General features: G+C 48.6%; 1 long non-coding RNA gene across 4 annotated transcripts; it reads left to right on the top strand.

Annotated features, from left to right (window-relative positions):
- Window positions 1–1,018: 1,018 nt before the first annotated feature.
- On the top strand, window positions 1,019–13,096 carry LOC119276135. 4 transcript variants are annotated; one of them, XR_005136375.1, is made up of 7 exons: window positions 1,019–1,844; window positions 1,952–2,105; window positions 2,718–2,792; window positions 8,645–8,760; window positions 9,042–9,149; window positions 9,233–9,271; window positions 12,448–13,096. It is a non-coding gene; the product is annotated as an uncharacterized LOC119276135 (long non-coding RNA). The 4 variants fall into 4 exon arrangements; XR_005136376.1 differs by lacking the exon at window positions 9,233–9,271 and having other exon boundaries at window positions 1,019–1,539; window positions 1,787–1,844; XR_005136373.1 differs by lacking the exon at window positions 9,233–9,271.
- Window positions 13,097–19,336: the final 6,240 nt, after the last annotated feature.

A 19,336-nucleotide genomic window follows, 5' to 3' on the forward strand; every position in this document is an offset into this window, starting at 1 on the left:
GCTTCATGAGCAAAAGTGAAGACCGCGAGACGAGCACCACCAAGACGGAGCTACGGCTACACCAACCACTTCGGCATCTTCGCCAAGTGTTCTCAAGGCATCTTTGCCTTTGGACGTATGGCATCTTCACCTACTTCCCATGAGTTCGCCTACATCGACATATTCAACAACAAGGTGACCACCTACGAGCGAGGGCTACACTTCCATCTTCGGAAGCCCCTCAAGAAAGATGGCCGAGAATGGGTATTTCCCTTCGGTCATGGAGACGAGCTACGAGGTGCCACATCTATTGGCCTCCAACACCAAGACGGTGACAACAAGGTCGAGCAAGGGCCATCCCCTTCGACCACGGCGATAGGAGTTGAGCATGGAGACATTTGCACCTACATCTCTCCGACACGCACATATGTCGAGATGCCCCATTTGCCATGTGAGGAGAGCCACTACCACATGAGTGAGATGAGTGACTGGCGCCGTTGCTGGGGAGGTGAGTGCTTGAAGGTATATCTTTAGATCTTGCAATCAAATCTTTTTGTTTCTTGTTTTATCACTAGTTTAGTTTATAAAATAAAACTATAAAAAATGGAATTGAGTTTGTCTCATACGCTTCATCTTTTTAATATCTTCCGTAAGTATGATGAAAAGGAAAATTGTGCTCAAGTGCTAGAAGAAGAAGTCTATAAAATGTTTGGTATTACATCTTTGAATGATGAGTATGATTGCAATGTTGTTAGTATGAATTCCTTGAATATCCATGATGCTAATGATATGCAAGGCCACAAGCTTGGGGAAGCTATGTTTGATGAAGATGATATTTTTTGTTCCCCAAGTTTTGATGAGAATATTAAACCCTTTAAGAGTCGCGCAAGGGGCGGCCGATGGCGCTGTCCAGGTCATCAGCGATTTTACTGTGCTCATTTCTCAAAAGAAAAGAAAAACATCGAGGGAGAGAAGAAAAAGGGGGAAATGCGTTGATCCGTCCGGGGCTCTTTTTCATCTCTCACCGCAGCCTCCTCTCTCCTTTTGCCTTTCCAGTTTGCAAAGCTAGGGTTGCAGCCGCCGCCGCTGCCGCTGCCACTGCCCCATCTCTCCTCCGGCACCGGGCACCGAAGGAAGGCCGACTTCTCCCACTCTTCTCCTCTTTGATTGCTACCTCATAGCAAGGCGTGGCCCAACTCTTCACCATGGCGCCGACAGCAAGGCAGGCAACGCCGCGAGCTCTCGTCACGAGGAAGCCGCAGGAGGACGAGGTCAAGCCGGACTAGGTCGATGTGCCCCCCTGCCACACCTCCTTCTTCTCTTGCTGGTTGGTTGCTGGCTTGCTGCTGTTTCTGGTGCCGTTCGTGTCCGACCGGAAGGGCGTATCTGCTGTCTGTGTCACTGCTCCCTTGCGAGCTCACGCATCCACATCGGAGGCTGCCGCTTGCAAAACTGCTCTAAACCTCTAACCCGAGGAGCTCGTTGTCACCATTGTGTAGAGGAGCACCAGGCTGCATCATAAGACGCCTCAACAGCCACCGACGAAGTCGTCGAGCCGAGGTGAGAACCCCCTTCCCACGCCTTCCCATGTTGCCCCCCTTCGTGGTTCTTAGCCGCTAGCCATATGTACTGTCGGTGAGAGCGGGGAGGAAGGGGAGGCAGAAAGGAAGATGAATCTGGGACGGACAAAGCATTTTTTTGTGCTATCTTGCTTCAATTGGAACCAATAGTTTCGTGCCATGACTTCTAGATTTTAATCTTACTTGACTCCGTATACCTTGTGTTTGATGAAATGCAAACGTGCAAGCCTTTTGAGTGAGTTCCTCCATATTTCATCAATTCAAGTTGGTTCATACACATCACAGGTGATTCTTATGCTGATCAGTTCATTAGATTATGAATTTTGCTTGTTATTGCTGATCTCAGATGCTTAGTTTCTAACTTTATCTCAAAACTCTGTCCTCATGTGCAGCAGGGTGTTGATTTGCAAGTATACGGTTGAGTAATAAAAGGAACATACTGATTAACTTGTTCGCTGCTTCCTCTGCTGCTGCCCAGCTAATGATGTGCACTTTTGCTTTGGCAAAATGTTTGGCTATGGAAGGAAAGCCTTTTGGTGTGGTTAGGTGAGTTTTGCTTGGCTGCTGTAGATTTGAATTGAATGCTTATCACTTTCATGAGCTGCTTTAGCAAGGGTAAGTTGTCGTTTGAGAGCGCCAGGTAGAATTAAACTGGCATTGTTTCCCAGGTAGAATTGAACTGGCATTGTTTCTTATGTTTCTTTACAACCCATGTAGCTATCAAGACCTATGCTTTTTATGGATTATTACAACTGAATTTGATATGAATTTATTATGTATGTTGGTGTTTTAGAGCTGTAGATACAACTGAATTTGGTACATTCTGAGTAGTGCACAAAATTGGCCATGGTCACAAGACACAAGTTTTACATTCCAAGAGCTCTGTAGTTTGCACTTGCACAGATGATCAACAAGCAGTGAACAGATGGACCGATGTTCAGAGTATGTAAGATTGATCGAGCACGATTTCAAGTTTGACTTTCACTGATGATTACACAAGTATGTGCTCTAAAAAAGATTGCAGAAGTAATGTACAAAGGAAGTGTAACAAAGCATGAAAGGATATTTAATTTAAAGTTGATTGTTTAGCCAGTCATCAAACTGAACTGCGTCTTCTACCTTCTTTCCTTGATTCTAATATATTTTCCTTGTATACAGCTACAGAATTAATGGTAGCCCCTGGCAAATGTTGAAGTTTTTTCATGTAACAAGACCACAACTTTGAAAACTAAGGTAACCCGCAAATCATACCGTGTCGATGCACTATGTTAGCTTCAACATATATGCGTTAAGTATGATCACCATACTGATAACGTGTTTTTACGACACTGGTTTTTGCATTTTATCCAACAAACAGATCTTCAGTGCTTTTTATCTGTGTTTGCATCCACATTAGATACATTTGCATGTGGTGATATCCTTGTAGTTCGAAAAAAACTAGATCATTCATGCTTTCCCTCTCAGTTTTAAGGGTACACCCTCTATCTCCATATGACTTGTAGACCAGCCTTGCTTTCTTATACTTAGGACTGCATAATTCTCACTATTTATATGAAACATACAGTATGCACAAGGTCCAGTTACTAAATTAAAGTTATTTATTTTTTACCAATCAGATTGCTGCAAGCTAACATGCCATACCATCGTTCTCCATGATATATGGCTTGGTATTCAGGAAAAAGCAGATGTCCTTCGAACTCGTGTCCTTTTCTCTGAATATATGAAGCTGAAGTCTAAACATTTAGACCTTCTCAATGTTGGCTTGGTGGTGTTGGGGGTGTGGCATCGTCCTCGAAGTGAAGGCGCAGCGACCTTGAGTCGATCCCAACCTCAAGTGCTTTCTCACATGCTTGTCTTGATTGGTTGTTCCCCTACTTGTAATGTCAAGGGCCTCAGCGCCCAAGACAGCGGGGCCTCGACTACGTAGTTCGTAGTCTCGGTGGATAGGAGCGCTAGGATTTTTGCCTGGCTGCTCAATGGTGCGGGAGGAGAGGATAGGAGATGGAGGAAGAGGTAGGAGATAATAACTTTATTGCTTGCCCTCAAAGGGTGCTGATTATACGATATATAAAGGCCCCATGGGCTGCTAACAAACTAGAAACCTATACGTAACAAACTAGTCTTTTATTCTAGGAACTAATGTATCAGGACCAGGACTCCTACCCAGCCTACGCCTCGCCTGATGCGGCCGACGGCTGCTGCTCCTGGCCGCGTGGCCCACGCCTGTAGGACGTGCCCCACATGACATCTCTCCCCCCCCCCTCGACGAGCAGCTCGTCCTCGAGCTGAAAAGCGGGGTAGCGCTCGACGAAACTGTCAAGATCCTCCCATGTAGCTGATGATGCTGCTTCACCCTTCCAGTGGACGAGTAGCTGGCGAACGCCGCGTGCTAGGCGCGCACGATTCACGCGCTCCGGTTCTGGAACAGCTGCTCCGTTGTGGATCGGAGGCAAACCAGGCGGTGAAGTTGGAGGCGTGACGAAGAACTTCTTGAGGAGGCCCACGTGGAACACGTCATGGAGGCGCGAGCGTGACGGAAGCTCAAGGCGGTAAGCCACGTCATTGACGACCTCTGAAATGCGGTACGGCCCATAGAAGCGTGGCTTGAGCTTGCCCCTGGTTGGCAAGTTGAGAGAGGACGCGGCGCGCTGGCGAAGGCGAAGCCAGACCCAATCGCCCACGTCATGCCGAATGTCCCGATGGCGTCTGTCGTAGTAGGACTTGTAGACCGCCTGTGCCTGTTGTAGACGATAGCAGACGTCCTTGAGAAGCTCGTCGCGCTCCGCCATGCTCCTGGCCACTGCGGCTACCCTCGTGTCGCCCGGCTCGTAAGAGCGAATAGTGGGAGGGTCACGGCCATACACAAGCTTGAACGGAGTTTCTTGGGTCGCTGTCTGGTAGGCGGTGTTGTAGATGTACTCGGCCCAGGGAAGCCACCGGAGCCACTGCCTGGGACGATCCCCGATGAGACAACGTAGGTACATCACAATGATCTTGTTAGCAGCCTCCGTTTGGCCATCCGACTGTGGATGAAACGCTGACGTCATGTGCAGCTTTGTCCCGATGAGGCGCATGAGCTCCCGCCAAAAAGCCTAGGTGAAGACGGGGTCACGGTCAGAGACCATGGACTGCGGCACGCCATGGAGACGAACAATCTCAGCGAAGAACACCTGTGCCACTGATTCTGCCGTGTACGGGTGGGCTAGCGCCACAAAGTGGCAATACTTGCTGAAGCGATCCACCACGGTGAGGATGACAGACTTCCCGCCCACGCGAGGGAGCGCTTCCACGAAGTCGATGCCGACGTCAGTCCACACGCCCGTGGGCACCGGCAGCGGCAGCAACAACCTAGCGGGGTGCAAGTGCTCGGACTTGTACCTCTGGCAAGTACTGCAAGGGCGGATGTACTCTTGCACCGTCTTGCGAAGGTTAGGTGCGTGGAAGTCGCGGCGGAGACGATGCAAGGTGCGCAGGATGCCTTCATGCCCATCATCGTGCACGGCACTGAGAATCTCCTGGAGTAGCGGGGACGACGGCGGAATGTAGAGGCGGCCGTTGAAAGTGACGAGGCCGTCGGAGAGAGCCCACGACTGCTGCCGCGTACCCGCCGTGATATCCTCACGCAGCGTGACGAGCGCCGGATCTGTGGACATCGCTTGCCGGAGGCGATCGATGAAGTCGAAGCGAGGACCCGAGATCGCCATGATCGACGTCTCCTCCGTGTCGCAGCGGGAAAGGGCATCCACCACCGTGTTTGTACTACCGGCCTTGTACTCCACGATGAAGTCGAACCCCAGTAGTTTGCCGACCCAATGATGCTGCGGGATGGTTGCCAAACGCTGGTCAAGTAGAAATTTGAGACTGTAGTGATCCGTTTTTACCACAAATTGGCGCCCCCAGAGGTACGGTCTCCAGTGACGAATCGCGAGCACCAGGCCGATGAGTTCCCGTTCATATGCTGCCAGGGAACGGTGACGTGGCGCGGCTGGCCGGCTAAAGAAAGCCACCGGGTGTTGGTCCTGAAGAAGGACGGCCCCGAAGCCGTATGTCGAGGCGTCACACTCGACGATGAACGGCCGCGTGAAATCCGGTAACGCGAGGACGGGAGCCGTGGTGACTGTCGTCTTGAGGGCGTGAAAAGCTGTTGCCACCTCCGGCGACCAGGAGAAACCATCCTTGCGAAGGAGGGCCGTTAGTGGCGCGGCAACCACGCCAAACTCCTTGACAAACTTGCGGTAGTACCCCGCAAGGCCGAGAAACCCCCGAACCGCGCGCGTCGAGCGTGGTTGCGGCCATTCGGCCACTGCCTGCACCTTTTCCGGATCCATGGCCACTCCTGCAGCGGAGATGGTGTGACCCAGGTATGAGATCGACTCGACGGCGAATGCGCATTTGGATCGCTTGACGAAGAGCCGGTGCTGGTGCAGGACGGTGAAGACGGTGCGCACATGTCGGAGATGGTCAGCCCATGTCTCGCTGAAAATGAGGATGTCGTCAAAGAAGACGAGAACAAAACGGCGCAGGTACGGCCGCAGCAGATCGTTCATGAGGGCCTGGAACGTTGCCGGCGCGTTGCAGAGGCCGAACGACATCACCAGGAACTCGTAGAGGCCGTCATGAGTACGGAAGGCGGTCTTCGGGATGTCCTCCGCACGCATCCGCACCTGGTGGTAGCCGGAGCGCAAGTCGAGCTTGGTGAAGAAACGAGCGTGCCGGAGCTCGTCGAGGAGTTCGTCCACCACCGGGATCGGAAACGCATTCTTGACAGTAATGGCGTTTAGGGTGCGGTAGTCGATGTAGAAGCGCCAGGACCCATCGGCCTTGCGGACCAGCAGTACCGAGGACGAGAATGCGGAACAACTCGCTCGGATGATGCCCTGGGCGAGCATGGCGGCGCACTGACGCTCCAGCTCGTCCTTGTGCACGGCCGGGTAGCGATACGGACGGACGGCCACCGGGGCGGAACCGGGCAGCAGGGTGATGTCGTGGTCGCGGCTGAGGGGCGGTGGCACGCTGGAGGGTTCGGCGAAGATGCCGTCGAACTCGGTGATGATGGCGTCGCGGAAGTCGCGGCCGCTGCATGATTTCAGGGCTGGCCCGTCCGGTCCTGCAATGCCGCGCCAGCACACCCGATGGCCCCTCCGCCAGAATGTCATGGAGAGGGCGCAGAAATCCCACAGGATCGGTCTGAGCGTCGCCAGCCACTGCGTGCCCGGACTATGTCGTAGCCCGCGAGCGGCAAGGCGAGGAAATCCTCCGAGAACTCCTCTTGGCCGATGCGGAAGGGCACGACGCGCTACGCGCCCTGGCACGGAACGCGCTCGCCATTGGCCACCGTGACGCGCATCTTCTCGGTGGTGGGGGATGGCAGCGTAGCACGAGCGGCCGCCTCCTCGGCGATGAAGTTGTGGGTGGAGCCTGAGTCGATCAGGGCGAGGAGGGAGACACCCCCGAGAGTAATATGCATCTGCATGGTTTCGCTCGTGCGCACCCCGAAGATTGCGTGGAGCGAGATCTGAGGGTCGGCCCGCGATGCATCATCAGTAGCGGAGGTCGCGTCGTCGTCGTCGTCGTCCGGCGCTAAGTCGAGGAGAAAGATGCGCTGGCACACGCGGTTGTGGCCCCTGCCAAACTTCTCGTTACAGTTGAAGCATAGGCCCAGGCGACGGCGTTCCTCCATCTCTGTCTGGGAGAGACGTTTGATTGGGCGCCCGTTCGGCAGACTGTGGCCATGCTGGGGTGCGGCTGGTGGGGCCGGTGTGGGGGGCGCGAGGCGTGGTCCTGGCATCGGCAGAATGCCCTTCTGCGGAAAACGCACCGGTGGCGCGGCGGAAAGCGCGCACTGGTCGCGCAGCTCCAATTTGCGGGCGAGGCTCATGGCGACGGCGAGGGACTGCGGGTTATGGATTTCCACGTCGAGGCTGAGGGGTGGCTGGAGGCCTGCAGTGAAGATCTGAACTTTCTGCGTTTCCGACAAGGAGCCTGCCCGGGGAAGGAGCGCCTCAAACCGCTCCTGGAAGTCGACGACGGACGTCGTGCACTTGCACGCCATCAGTTCGCCCAGCGGGTTCGCGCGCAGAGGAGGTCCGAAGCAGAGGTTGAGCAGCTCGGAAAAGCGGCGCCACGGTGGAGTGCCCTCGTCACGCTGGACCTGCATGTACCACAGCTGGGCAGAACCCTCGAGGTTGTATGACGCCATCCAGACTTTCTCCTCCTCGGCGATCCATTGTTGATGGAAGAAGGACTCGCATCTGTTGAGGAAAGCGAGCGGGTCGGACTTGCCGTCGAACTTGGGGAAGTCCATCTTCTGAAACCGCGGGGGCCGATCGTTGTGGTGCTGTCCGTCGTGGCTGATATCGGCGGTTGACGAGGAGGCCGACTTCTCCTTCTGGAGGGCTGCCACGGACGACTGCAGGGATGTCACGGTTGCAGTCGGGGCTTCGATCATCTTGGCCAAATCAGCGGTGGTGGGTTCCGACATGGCAGAAGAAACCGAGGCGGCGGCGGATGGCGGCGATGGAGGTGGGCGGGGCGGCGGGTGCAGCGTGGAGGAGGCCGAGGAGCGGCTGGAACCTGATACCAAGTTGTCAAGGGCCTTAGTGCCCAAGACAGCGGGGCCTCGACTACGTAGTTCGTAGTCTCGGTGGATAGGAGCGCTAGGGTTTTTGCCTGGCTGCTCAATGGTGCGGGAGGAGAGGATAGGAGACGGAGGAAGAGGTAGGAGATAATAACTTTATTGCTTGCCCTCAAAGGGTGCTGATTATACGATATATAAAGGCCCCATGGGCTGCTAACAAACTAGAAATCTATACGTAACAAACTAGTCTTTTATTCTAGGAACTAATGTATCAGGACCAGGACTCCTGCCCAGCCTACGCCTCGCCTGATGCGGCCGACGGCTGCTGCTCCTGGCCGCGTGGCCCACGCCTGTAGGACGTGCCCCACATGACATGTAATGACATCTTCCATTCTTAACTAATCGTTTTGAGTCGTTAACATATGATAATTTCAGATAATTTGGTCAGCAAAATTGATTTCGCCTACTAAACTATGTTAATGATGGCATACGTGACCCACTGAACCAGACATGCGAATGTGCATAATAACAAGGCTGAGATCAGGGACCCAACCAGTCACCCTAATGTGCATAGAAAAGATTGAAGGGTGATGCCACAAGGACCGATGAGGAAATCAAACTGAGGTCAGCACCCCTCCCCTATATCTTCTTGCCTGTGCATTTACATAACTGAAAAAATTGATCTGTATTCTGAAAAAACAATCCTAATTTTTTTTCGTGTTGCTTGTTTGACCTTTGAGTTACAGACTTACAGTACTACTTGAAAAAGGCAATCTGTACTTTGAACTATAATCCTATGGTTTCCTGGTTTCTTATTCGACTCTCCAGCTACAATTTCAATTGTAGGTGAAATATCCTTGTTGTTACATGATTGTAATGCTACAAATGTAATCTATATTTTTCAGGGTATCTACGGTTATCCTATTGAGATCCAAGCTCTATTGTACATGAAATTAAGATGTGCTCTTCAAATGCTTAAGCCGGATGGTGAAGGGGAGGACTTCATAGAAAAGGTAGGGCAACGACTACATACATTAACCTACCGCATGAGAAATTACTTCAGGCTTGATTTCCCACATCTAAATAACATCTCTAGATACAAAACAGAAGAGTACTCCCACACTGCTGTGAACAGGTAATCGTTGTTTAATTTCCTTTTTCTTTTTCTTTTGATCCGACTGGCATGGAAAATGATGATTCACTTTATAATGTCATCTTATTTTATTTTGTGTATATCTTGCTAAGTAAAGCTTGATTTTTATTAATTAGGCCAAAGCTTTCATCCCCTTTACAGAAGAAAACAAATAACTTGATGCTAACATGAGTTAGTTTGCTATCTGTGGAAGACGAATGTGTGTGAATGGTAGGACTAGGGTTCCTACCGGCTCTACTCCTTAGGTTATAAGAGCAGAACATCGGCTGTTGGGGGCGAGGGCGCGAGCTCCGGCGCTTCGGCGCCGTCGCGATGGAGGAGGAGGGCGGCGGCGATTAGGGCTGGGGGCGGCTAGGGTTCCGGCTCCTCTGGGAGCCGGGCAATAGAGATAATATTCTTCTTATTGCTTAATTCCAAAAAGAGTCTTACAACCTATATTTATAACCTAGATAACTTGCATAAGAATTAACCTAAGATAACTTGCATAAGAATTTAACCTAAGATAACTTGTGGGCTAAGATTGCCCGGTGGGCCTAGCTAAACCGGCCATAACACTTCTCCCCGCCTGCACAAACAGCTTGTCCTCGAGCTGTAAGGTGGGGAAGCGCTTGCGGAACTCCTCGGGGCGATCAACCAGCATCAAACACCTTCTCGACAGTTGGGGCGGCCAGGTCGGTGGCGACGGCGTCCTCCGGAATGTAGTCTGCAACCTCCAGGTAGAAGAGTCGCGGGCAAGCATGGCCGGGCGTGTAGGGCTCGTCGCAGTTGAAGCACAACCCCTGGCGGCGACGCTCGAGTAGCTCGGCTGAGGTGAGTCGGCGGAACGGGCGCGCCGCGGTCGCGGCGAGGGGTGCCGCAGAAGCCTGCGCAGGCCGACCCTGCGCGGAATTCGGCCCGGGTAGCGACCCAGTGGTCCGGGATGGTGATTCCTTCTAGATGGCCACCGCGCGGCGCTCGAACGCGCGGGCGTAGTACATGGCCGACTGGAGATCTCCGCGAAGCTCCACGTCGACGCGAATGTGATCCGAAAGGCCACCAACAAAGAGGTCGGCGTGCTGCTGCGCCATCACGCCCGACGCATGGCACGCCAAGGCCTGGAAGCGGTCGGCGAAGTCATGCACCGTAGAGGTGAAGGGAAGGCGTCCGAGCTCCGATAAGCGGCTCCCGCGAACCGGGGGCCCAAAGCGGAGGAGGCAGAGCTCGCGGAAGCGCTCCCAAGAAGGCATGGCACCCTCGTCCTATTCGAGAGCGTAGTACCATGTCTGTGCCGCGCTGCGGAGGTGATAAGAGGCAAGCCAGGTCCGCTCGTCCTGCTCGAGAGCGTAGTACCACGTCTGTGTCGCGCCGCGGAGGTGATAAGAGGCAAGCCAGTTCCGTTCCAAAGCGAGTGTGCGCTGCCCGCGAAAGAACTGGTCGCACTGGTTGAGCCAGTTGAGGGGGTCCTTTGTGCCGTCGTAAGTGGCGAAGTCGATCTTGGCGAACCGCGGTGGTGCCTGGGAGGGAACACCGTGGCAAGCTGGCTCCGAGGTGCGGAGCAGCGAGGCGGGCGGCGCCTGGTCGGAGTACTCCGGGTAGGGACCGGCGGAACTAGATGGCCCCCCGAACTGCGGAAACGGAGTCGGCTGTTCGGGGGCCGTGGTGTAGACCGGCGTTGGCGAAGACCCAGCCGCCCACGCTGGAAGTGGCGACGGGGAGGGCGGAAACCGGATCTGATGAATCGGGAGGCCGGTCGGCGAGGGTGCGCCCGAGCTGGGCAGGGGCGACGACGGTGGTTGTAGCATCGGCGGCGGAGGGTGGGCGGGGGCGTCGGTGGCCGCGGGGGACGGTGGCTGCAAGTACCACAGAGGGGCCGCGGCCAGCGTTGTCCCGCCGGAGTGTCCCGCCTGGAACAGCAGCAGCGGCAGCCCAATGCAAGCCGGCGCGGTTGTCCCCGAGCTGATCAAGGACGGCGAGGGCATGGAGAACGGCTGCAGCGGTCCGGTGGCCGCCGCCCGCGGCATCTGATGTAGCATCCAGGGGGCCGCTGATGGTGTCGGCGCGAAGGGCCAGAGGGGCGCCGCGGCAGCCGGAGGGCCGCCCGGTGGAGCCGCCTGGAACGGCAACATCAGGGGGGCGCCGTACGGAGAAACGCCCTGGGGCGGCCACGGCGTGTGGCCGTAGGCGGCAACGGGCGCCGTCGGCAGGGGCATGTAGGGTCCGGCCGCGTACTACTGCTGCTGCAGGTGGAGGCTCTGGACGGCGGTCACGAGATCCCGCAGGGTGGCCGTGACCTGCTCCGGTGTGAAGACGGCGGGAGGCGATGGCGCGGAGGGGACCAGGGATGGCGGCGCGGGCGGGGCCGCGGTGGAGACGTGGCCCGCCAGCGCGGTTGTCCCGGCGGCGGACGTCATCGGCGCGGTGAGGGGCGGCACCGTCGTCATCAGAGCGGTGGAGCCGCTGGATAGCGCCGGCGGTGGTGGTGGCAGCGACATGATCAAAACTTGGTCTCTGATTACCAAATTGGTAGGACTAGGGTTCCTACCGGCTCTACTCCTTAGGTTATAAGGGCAGAACAGCGGCTGTTGGGGGTGAGGGTGCGAGCTCCAGCGCGTCGGCGCCGTCGCGATGGAGGAGGAGGGCCGTGGCGATTAGGGCTGGGGACGGCTAGGGTTCCGGCTCCTCTGGGGGCCGGGCAATAGAGATAATATTCTTCTTATTACTTAATTCCAAAAAGAGTCTTACAGCCTATATTTATAACCTAGATAACTTGCATAAGAATTAACCTAAGATAACTTGCATAAGAATTTAACCTAAAATAACTTGTGGGCTAAGATTGCCCGGTGGGCCTAGCTAAACCGGCCATAACAGTGAACCCGAGTGAAAATGCTTAGAGAAGTATCTAGGCGCTCCAGCAATACAAGTGCGCATAGAGGTTCAAAACATGCCTGGCACCTTTATAATATCTTTAATTAAGACATTAACCCGACTGTGTTAATACAATTTGGCTGCAACCTGAATTACATAGGAATCACCTTTATAATATCCCTCATAATTAATTTGTCTTCAATAAATCCAGCACTAGGTTGTTCAAACTATAGCATTCCTGAATAGTACAGTATGATGTATCACTTCTCTTAGATTCCTCTCATTGGTTCTCTTTATGTTTCCACTACTTTAAGGTTCACTACACAGAAGACTACCTCCAGAAGTGCATTAACCAAGATCATGATGCATTGCCAATCAAGCTTGCAGATGGCGAGATCTCCATCATCTCTCGCCTCATCACAGGGAATGACAGGATGACCACCATCACAACCAACTGGACAGAGTTCCGCTGTCATGCAAACATGCATGAGGGTGACATCTGCGTCTTCTACTTCAGACACAAGGCAAGGTGTACCGTTGATGATTGCTATTATCTCCTATAAATATAATTAATGTATCGTGCTCATGTTTATTGAACCTTCTACCTCTATTCCTTGCCTTACTTTTGAATCACCTTAATTATCTAGATATCAACATGCTACCTATGTGTTGTATGTGTTTATCACCGGGATTAATTTCCTTTCTTCCACTGTCACTTATCTTATACTCATGCGCATTGCTGCCGATATATTACAATTTGTTCCTGATGCTTGCATGAAGCCAGTCATTACTGGTACAGTGGCCTAATTAATAGCGCACAATAACGCATCACGAGGCGCCACCAGGTGGCGTCCCAACCACTAGTTTGTTATGATGAAAGCATGCCTCCTATTTATGATGATTATATTGATGAAAGTGGGTTTGGAAGAGTGTCAACTTTATTTAGTGATGATTCCACTATTTTGGAAGAGGTTCCAATTGATTATGAGAACAAAGTTGCTATCTATGATGATTATTGTGATTACTTGTATGCTATTAGGAATAATGATAACCATGAAACTTGTCATCATGATTTTAGTTTTCAATTGGATTATGCCTCACATGATAATTATTTTGTTGAGTTTTCTCCCACTACTATTCATGAGAAGAAATTTGCTTATGTGGAGAGTAGTAAATTTTCTATGCAAGTAGATCATGAAAAGAATGCTTTAGGTGCTGGTTATATTGTTGAATTCATTCATGATGCTACTGAAAATTATTATGAGGGAGGAACATATGCTTGTAAGAATTGCAATAATATCAAGTTTCCTCTTTATGTGCTTAAAGTTTTAAAGTTATGCTTGTTTTGCCTTCCTATGCTAGATGATTATTGCTCCCATAAGTTGTTTGATCACAAAATCCCTACGCATAGAAGTGGGTTAGGCTTAAATGTGCTAGTCATATGCTTCATGATGCTCCCGTTATGTTTCAATTCTTATCTTTTATGTGAGCATCATTGTCATCATCATGCCTAGCTAGAAAGGCATTAAAGAAAAGCGCTTGTTGGGAGACAACCCAATATTTATCCTTACTATTTTTGTGTGTCCACATGATTATTCTACTGTATCAATCATGTCTTATAGCTTTTGTTTCAACAAAGTGCCAAGTAAGACCTTTAGGATAGCTTACGGTGATAGTTGTGTTGATCCTGCTGAAAATCAGAAACTTTTGCACCCAGTAAATTAGTTTTGATAATTCACAGAAACTTGATTCTGATATGATTGCTTTTTCTCTAGATTGGTACACAAATTTATTAGAACTTCCTAATTTGGTAGGATTTTTGGAGTTCCAGAAGTATACGTTTGATACAAATTACTACAGACTATTCTGTTTTGACAGATTCTGTTTTCTATGTGTTGTTTGCTTATTTTGATGGATCTATGAGTAGTATCGGAGGGTATGAACCATAGATAAGTTGAAATACAGTAGATATTACACCAATATGAATTTAGAATGAGTTCATTACAGTATCTAAGTGGTGGTTTTATTTTCTTATACTAACGGAGCTTACGAGTTTTTTGTTGAGTTTTGTGTTGTGAAGTTTTCAAGTTTTGGGTAAAGATTCGATGGACTATGGAATAAGGAGTGGCAAGAGCCTAAGCTTGGGGATGCCCAAGGCACCCCAAGGTAATATTCAATGACAACCAAGAGCATAAGCTTGGGGATGCCCCAGATGGCATCCCCTCTTTCATCTTCGTTCATCGGTAACTTTACTTGGAGCTATATTTTTATTCACCACATGATATGTGTCTTGCTTGGAGCATCATTTTTCTTTTGTTAGTATTTGCTTGATGTTATTTATAATAATGTTTTGCATCTTTAGTTTCAATAAAAATGTCAAGGATAGCCTTTACCATGCTTATTTTGCTAGTATACATGTTGCTGTTTGAAAACAGAAAGTTTACCGCTGTTGAAAAACTTTCCTAGAAAATTCAGAGAATGATATAACGTTGAAACTTTTTGCATAATGATCTCTGATAAATCTTCTACAGCGTAGTATTTCTCTCATAATTTTTGGAGTTAGGGAAGTATAATGAATCTTGCATTCTTTACAGACTATACTGTTTTGGCAGATTGCTGACATGTTTGCATTGTTTGCATATGTTTGCTTGTTTAATGATTCTATTTGAGGATAGGAGTATTAAATATGCAGAGGCATTTAGTATGCAATGTTGAATAATAATTTTAGTGATTTGTTATAGTAGAAAATGATAAGGTTTTGCTTTGGTTTATACTAACCTATCTCACGAGTTCTTGTTGAGTTTGTTGTGGATGAAGCTTTTGAGAAATAGAGATACCATGATAGAGGAATTAAGGAGACACAAAAGTTCAAGCTTGGGGATGCCCAAGGCACCCCAAGATAATATTTCAAGAAGTCTCAAGCATCTAAGCTTGGGGATGCCTCGATAGGCATCCCACCTTTCTTCTTCAACAACTATCGGTTAATATCAGTTGAGCCTAAGTTTTTGCTTCTTCACATGAGTTGTGCTATCCTTGCAATATCATTTTATTTTGTTTTGCTTGCTGTTTGAATACAATACCAAGTTCTGAAATTCTTTATTGAGAGAGAGTCCTCACATAGTTACATAATTATTTAGCTACTCATTGATCTTCACTCATATCTTGTTGGAGTAGTTTGTCATTTACTCGTGTGCTTCACTTATATCCTATGAGCAAATGGTTGAATGAGTTGATTGTCATAAATATGAAATTATATATGTCTCATTTGCTTATCCCATGGGGAGTAATGACTTCACATCTAAGAAGTAGAGGTTGTAAATTTATTGAAGGTTAGCAAGCATTGTATTGGTCATTTGAACAATTCATGAAAGAATATTGAAGGAAGAGAGATTCCACATATGAATACACTATCCTAGACATCTTTTATAATTGGGAGCACTCATTAAGTATGACATGCTAAAGAGTTGATGTTGGACAAGGAAGACAACATAATGGGCTATGTTTTCGCACATCTCAGTTAAAGTATATTGTCATGGATCATTCAAACATGTTGAGCTTGCCTTTCCCCCTCATGCTAGCCAAATTCCTTGCACCAAGTAGAGATACTACTTGTGCTTCCAAATATACTTAAACCCAGTTTTTGCCATGAGTGTCCACCTACCTACCTATATGCGGTATTTACCTGCCGTTCCAAGTAAATTTGCATGTGCCAAACTCTAAACCTTCAAATAATAATCTGTTTTGTATGCCCGAATCGCTCATGTAGCGACTAGGGGTTGTCAGTATCTTCCATGCTATGTGGGTTATTCTTAAGATGAGTGGACTCCACTCATCATTCACGAGAAAAATAGCTGGTAACCGGGATGCCCAGTCCCATGATCAAAAGATCAAAATCAAATAAAAAATAATTGCAAACAAAACTCCCCCAGGTTTGATGTTAGTTGGAGGCACCCGTTGTTTCGGGCAAGCCATGGATTGATGATTGTTGGTGGAGGGGAGTAAAAACTTTTACCATTCTGTTTGGGAACCGCATATAATGTATGTAGTATGGAAGATATTGGGAACTCTTGGTTGTTATGTTGACAATGAGATCATACCTCTCAAAATTATTATCTCTATTTCAAAATTGAGCTCTGGCACCTCTGCAAATCCCTGCTTCCCTCTGCGAAGGGCCTATCTTTTACTTTTATGCAAGAGTCAAGGTGATCTTCACCTTTCCCTTTTTCATTTTATCCTTTGGCAAGCACCTCGTGTTGGGAAGATCCTGATATATATATCCAATTGGATGTAAGTTAGCATGAACTATTATTGTTGACATCACCCAAAGGTGAATACGTTGGGAGGCAACACTATAAGCCCCTATCTTTCTCAGTGTCCAGTTGAAACTCCATAACCATTAGTATTACGTGAGTGTTAGCAATTGTAGAAGACTATATGATAGTTGAGTATGTGGAGTTTGCTAAATCAAAGATTTGACATAGACCCTTCCTGAAAATAAGATGAATTGTAATTGTTTGATGACTGAGAATGAAGTTTGCTAGTTTTTAAGAAAGTTTATGGTCTATGTTTTAACATGTGAATTGCTTGTTGCTTGTTCGTGAGAAGTTTTATGAGATAAACCACTGTTATGACATCATGCTAGAAAAGGTGGTTGAAATTATCATTTATCAAACTTGTGCACCTTCTAGCATTCACACTTTATAATTTCTTTCTTTTATCATTTACCTACTCGAGGGCAAGCAGGAATTAAGCTTGGGGATGCTGATACGTCTCCAACGTATCTATAATTTATGAAGCATTCATGCTATTTTATTATCTGTTTTGAATGGTTACGGGCTTTATTATACACTTTTATATTACTTTTGGGACTAATCTATTAACCGGAGGACCAGCCCATATTGTTGTTTTATTGCCTGTTTCAGTATTTCGTAGAAAAGGAATATCAAACGGAGTCCAAACGGAATGAAACCTTCGGCGGTGTGATTTTTTGAAAGATTATGATCCAGGAGACTTGGAGTTGAAGTAAAGGAAGCATCGAGGAAGCCACGAGACAGGGGGGCATGCCCACCCCCCTGGGCGCGCCCTACCTTCTCGTGGGCCCCTCGAGGCTCCCCTGACCGACTTCTTTCGCCTATATATTCCCTTATACCCTAAAAACATCGACACAGAAGATAGATCGGGAGTTCCACTGCCGCAAGCCTTTGTAACCACCAAAAACCTCTCGGGAGTCCGTTCCGGCACCCTGCCGGAGGGGGAACCCATCACCGGTGGCCATCTTCATTATCCCGGTGCTCTCCATGACGAGGAGGGAGTAGTTCACCCTCGGGGCTGAGGGTATGTACCAGTAGCTATGTGTTTGATCTCTCTCTCTCGTGTTCTCTCTATGGCACGATCTTGATGTATCGCGAGCTTTGCTATTATAGTTGGATCTTATGATGTTTCTCCCCCTCTACTCTCTTGTGATGGATTGAGTTTTCCCTTTGAAGTTATCTTATCGGATTGAGTCTTTAAGGATTTGAGAACACTTGATGTATGTCTTGCCGTGTTTATCTGTGGTGACAATGGGATATCATGTGCCACTTGATGTATGTTTTGGTGATCAACTTGCGGGTTCCGCCCATGGACCTATGCATAGGGGTTGGCACACGTTTTCGTCTTGACTCTCCGTTAGAAACTTTGGGGCACTCTTTGAAGTACTTTGTGTTGGTTGAATAGATGAATCTGAGATTGTGTGATGCATATCGTATAATCATGCCCACGGATACTTGAGGTGACAATGGAGTACCTAGGTGACATTAGGGTTTTGGTTGATTTGTGTCTTAAGGTGTTATTCTAGTACGGACTCTTGAATAGATTGATCCGAAAGAATAACTTTGAGGTGGTTTCGTACCCTACCATAATCTCTCCGTCTGTTCTCTGCTATTAGTGGCTTTGGAGTGACTCTTTGTTGCATGTTGAGGGGTTGTTATATGATCTATCTATGTTATTATTGTTGAGAGAACTTGCACTAGTGAAAGTATGAACCCTATGCCTTGTTTCCTATCATTGCAATACCGCTTACGCTCACTTTTATCATTAGTTACCTTGCTGTTTTTATATTTTCAGATTACAAAAACCTTTATCTACCCTCCATATTGCACTGTATCACCATCTCTTCACCGAACTAGTGCACCTATACAATTTACCATTGTATTGGGTGTGTTGGGGACACAAGAGACTCTTTGTTATTTGGTTGCAGGGTTGTTTGAGAGAGACCATCTTCATCCTACGCCTCCCACGGATTAATAAACCTTAGGTCATCCACTTGAGGGAAATTTGCTACTGTCCTACAAACCTGTGCACTTGCAGGCCCAACAACGTCTACAAGAAGAGGGTTGCGTAAGACATCAGTGACTCCACCATATGTGACATTGAGTGCATTTCCTATGAGAGGATGAGTGTGACCACCACTAGCCCCACACATGAGAGCATGCCACACATCCTATGTGAGGTTGAGAGCCATTTGAGTGACTCCACCAACCTTATGAGTGAGAGCATCTTTGAGGGAGTGAGTGAGCCACAACACTTAGAGAGTGAGGTAGTTGAGAGGGCACGTGAGGCCACTACGATTTCTAACAACTTAACCTCTACTCCGAGTGTGTTTTGTTCTTTGGTGTTAGTGTGACGCCCGGGTAATTAAGCTACAGTAATCCCCACTAATGATGCCACGTCACCTCGGTTACTGTGGATAAACTCGCGTTAGTTCGGAACCTAGTTCGAATTTCAAATTCAAAATCGAGCAAACAATAAAAGTTTTCAAATATGAAAAGTTAAATGTTCGGAGTGAACCAAATAATACATAGGTAATTATGGTGGAGAAACCAAACTTCGATAAAATATTTAAAGGCCCTAAAGCAATTAAAACAATAGTGAAAACAATTATTTAAATACCTTTTGTAATTAATAAAATGTCAAACTAATTTGTTTGCGGATTAGACTTTTTGTGACTATGGACTAAGTTGAAATACTAAATTAAATGCTACGTGTATATTTTAATAAAATTAAAATAATAGGAAACAAAACTAAGACAGAAAAGGTAAAATAAATAAAAAGAAAATACAAAAGAGAAAACAAAACAAAACAAAAAAAAGAATTAAAGTCCCCCTTGGCCCACCTGGGCCTCGGCCCAACTGGCCGGCCCACTCGGACCGAGCCACCCCACTA

This window comes from Triticum dicoccoides, chromosome 3B (assembly GCF_002162155.2).
Source record: "Triticum dicoccoides isolate Atlit2015 ecotype Zavitan chromosome 3B, WEW_v2.0, whole genome shotgun sequence".
NCBI classification, from domain to species: Eukaryota; Viridiplantae; Streptophyta; class Magnoliopsida; order Poales; family Poaceae; genus Triticum; species Triticum dicoccoides.